Source organism: Myotis davidii, unplaced genomic scaffold (assembly GCF_000327345.1).
Source record: "Myotis davidii unplaced genomic scaffold, ASM32734v1 scaffold998, whole genome shotgun sequence".
NCBI classification, from domain to species: domain Eukaryota; kingdom Metazoa; phylum Chordata; class Mammalia; order Chiroptera; family Vespertilionidae; genus Myotis; species Myotis davidii.
The window spans coordinates 252,112-256,534 of record NW_006288856.1 but is presented as its reverse complement, the minus strand read 5'-3'; positions in this window follow the sequence as shown (position 1 = coordinate 256,534).

Sequence of the window (4,423 nt, the reverse complement as noted above, 5' to 3'; positions counted from 1 at the left end):
TAATTAAAACATTCTGTTGATACACAGGCTTATGACTTGTTTTTCATGCAATATTAATTATTTTCTAATATTGATTCTTTTTTAATTATAGGGTAACTTTTTAGTTATGAGAAAAATTAATTGCATTAGTGATCTGGATCCATCAGCACTCTCTGTATCCTTCACCACTCTTCCTTTGTATGTTAGGATATTTATAATTTACTCTTTTGCCTCACTGTTTCTTCAATATGCAATTATCTTCTCTCAATGTACTAGTTTCTTAGGGCTGCCATAACAAAATGCCACAAACTGGTGGCTTACCATAACAAAAATGTATTGTCTCACAGTTCTGGAGACTAATGTGCAAAATCCTGGTGTCAGCAGGCCCAGGCTCTCTCAAAAATTTGTAAGGCACATCCTTCCTTGCATTCTCTAGCTTATAGTGATTGTTGGATTTCCTTGGCTTGCAACTGCAATATCTCAATTTCTGCCACCATTGCCACATGGCTTGCTTGCCCTTGTGTCATTGTCTTCTGTTCTTCTGAGGAAACTCATCATATTGGATTCAGTCTCATCCTAATGAGCTCATGTTCATTTGATCACATCAGCAAGGAATTTACTTCCAAATAAGGTTCACATTCCCAGGTACTGAGGTTCATAACTTCAACATATTTTTTCGGGGACACAATTCAATCCACATGGCCATAACTTCCTCTTTTGTTTCCTCAATCTCTGCTCAAATATTGCTTCATCAGACAGTTCATTCCTAATGATCCATTATATTGTGTGCCTTTAGTCTTGTCTATTTTTTTAGGATATTTATATTTAACTGACAACATATTTATTTCTGATTCTGCTTATTAAACTATTTTCTGTTTGTATGCACTAAATATGTCTCATGGAGATAATATGTCTTCAATATTATTGACTGCCCTGTCTGTAGCAATGAGAGCAATTCTGGAAATAGTTGATGTTCAAGAAATGGTTATAGATTTTTTGAGTAAATAAAACCAGATTAAGAGGAACTTGGTTACAGATTTAATCAAATGCCTCATTGCAGTTTCAATCTTATCTTCATAATAAAGCTCTGTGAATCAGGCTTAATTCAGTAATAATAGCTTAAAAGAATGAGGAAAGACACTCTTTTAGTAATTTAACTTCTGTGTTGAGTAATGTTAAAACTATTTCAATAGGTCTCTAATTAGGAGAAAAGCTTAGCCTTTTTTTTTTTTTTAAATTTCTGGAGTTTTTATATAGATGAAAAGTTTATCTTTTCAACTACCTGTTATTCTCATGGGCTTGTTGTATATAACGCCATTTTTAACATTTCTTAACTGCAATTTGTTCTTTTGAATTTTAACTTTTATTATTTTTTAAAATATATTTTTATTGCTTTCAGAGAGGAAGGGAAAAGGAGAGAGGGAGAGAAGGAGAGAGGAAGAGAGGGTAGAAACATCAATGATGTTTCTAGGAATTGAGCCCACAACCCCAGCATGTGCCCTGACCTGGAATCAAACCTTGACCTTCTGGTTCATGCATGGGTCCATGCTCAACCACTGAGCCACATCAGCCTGGTGAATTTTTCCTTTTATTTTTGACATATTAACTTATTCTCTTTGGGCCAGTGAGTACAATTCTATTTTAATCCATGTTTTCTTTTGCATAGTGCCCAGATGTGATGATGGACAACAAGTTATTTGGAAAATGCAGAGCAGATACATGCACTCTATTTTATTTGCTATATGGCTTTTTTCTACAATAAAATTAAAATGTTGGAGAAAAAGATATAGAAGTCTGCTTTGATGTTGTTAATTAAAATTCAAACAACACATTTGCACTACACTTAAAGAATTTATCAGGTAGGCACATTTATAAATTGTGGGCATTAGGAAAATTATTTCTGAGTGAGTAGTGCAATAGGTGAGTAAAATGAATTAAGCTCATATATTTTTTACATGGTATTTGCATCTTTTGTAAATTTTGAACTACTTGAAAATGAGTGGCTTTTTTATTACTCTTATTTTTTCTATGCCCTTTTTATTTTTTCAATGTACAATCTTATACCATTCATTCCTCAAAGGAGGGATTAACCAAATTTCCTGCAGATGTCAAGACTAATTGTCTTTGTTCATCATTAATTTCATATGAACTCTAAAATGTTTCATTGTAAAAGTGATTCTGTAATTTATTAAGAATTGTATATTTTAATACTTAATATGTGCAGAATTGGATTCATTAGCTGTTAATCACTATATGCATAATAAGATTTCATGAAAAATAGAATAAAAGTTCTTATACATATATATGAATACTTTTAATTAGAATGCCTGTAAATATAGATATGTAGATGCATATATTTCCAAGCAAATGTATTCTGTTTTATTCCATCTCTCAAATTTATAGACAACATTAAATGTGTAGAGTGGGATTAGTTTTACTTGCCAAACGATGCTGGCATATGGCAATAATGTTTATAACGCACATTTCTGGGGTCGTCTAGAAGTCAGTGAGGAAGCTTTGCTGACCTTGGCTGGGTTAGTTTACATATAGGGATTTGGCCAGCTGTCTGCTTATTTAAGATATACTTGGTTGGAACTACTGAAGAAAGTTATTTCTGGACCATATAACTCATATGCAATAGGCTAACCTGGAATGTTTTTATGACAATGGCAGAGGTGCAGAAAAGAGCAAGATCAATTGTACATGTGCTTTTATAAGCCTTTCTTTTTATCACATTGCTAAAAATCCATTGGCCAAAGTAAGTCACATGCTCAAGACAACCATCAGAGTAGGATGGTATTTCAAAGCCATATGGCAAGAAGAGAGATGAAGACTTGAGGTCATTTTGCAATATCCTGAAACACATTATTTTGCACATACTTACTTGTGACTGCTATTTGATACGTTTATAATATAATATAACTAGAGGACTGGTGCATGAAATTTGTGCACTGGGGGGGCGGGGTTGTCCTTCAGCCCAGTCTGTGCCCTCTCCAATCTGGAACCCCCTCAGGGGATGTCCGACTGCTGGTTTAGGCCTGAACCCACAGCTGGACATCCCTCTCACAATTCTGTACTTCTGGCTCCCAACCACTTGCCTGCCTGCCTACCTGACTGCTCCTAACTGTATCTGCCTGCCAGCCTGATCACCCCCTAACCACCCCCTGCCAGTCTCATCAACACCAAACTGCTCCCCTTCCAGCCCAGTCGCCCCTAACTGCCTTCCCCAGCCAGCCTGGTCACCCCCCAACTTCCCTCCCTCCCCTGAAGGCCTGGACATCCCCAACTTCCCTCCCCTGCTGGCTATCTTGTGATTACATGGGGGTGGCCATCTTGTGTGAGGGTGTGATCGTCATTTTGCATATTACCTCTTTATTATATAGGATGTCCCACAACTACCAGAATGGCTACTATCAACAAATCAACAAACAACAAGTGCTGGTGAGAATGTGGAGGAAAGGGAACCCTGGTGCACTGCTGGTGGGCATGCAGAACTGGTGCAGCCATTACTCTGGAAAACAGTATGGAGTTTCCTCAAAAAATTAAATATGAACTGCCATTTGTCCCAGTGATCCCTCTTCTAGGAATACATCCTTAGAAACCCAGGACATCAATCAGAAAGAATATATGATATGCACCCTGATGTTCACATAACTAAGTTATAGATCCTGGTGTTTTTACTTAACAACTCAGTGATTCTAAATGAAATAGGATTTACAATTAAAATGTTGCTTTGCACATGCTAAAATAAATAAACATGACCTCAGAGTGCTAGAAGGTGTAGTCAATTAATCGTGATGCAAATGGAGAAAGATGTAGGGTGAATCAAGAATTTCATGCTTTTATGACTTTGTACATGTTATTTATTCTGTTTATGACAAAATTTCCTACTACCTATTAGAGTAATACTAATTCTTAAAACTTAGTTTGGATGTCCTCTGTGATTTCTCTTTGCAATCTCATAAGTTTTTATTTATTCTTCTCTTTATTAAATCATTTAATCACAAGTGTTAGCTTTAATACTAGAATATGAAGGAAGTTTGGGAGGTCAAGGGCTTTTTAAAAGCTTCTCTTGTTTCTGCTTTTCATGCTAATTTAGTAATTGATAAATGTTTAGTAGTAATAAGGAGCTGAGGATTTGGAGCTAAGTTGGAAGAATTCAAGTATCACCTGTTAACTGCATAAAATTACATAAGAATTAGTTTCTCCTTTTTAATAAAGGATTTTATAATATCTGTATTACACAGATATTTTTACAGACAGATAAATTATACTACATAATAAATGGTCGTTAGCTACTATTATCATATGCTAATAAGATCAGTGACATTTCTTATGAATGTGTTAAACTTACCTATGAATGGCCTAAGAAAGGATGAAAGAATAAAACCTTGATTGTAAACTTCTGTATTTATTAGAGTTAAGTAAAATTAAATTATAACTT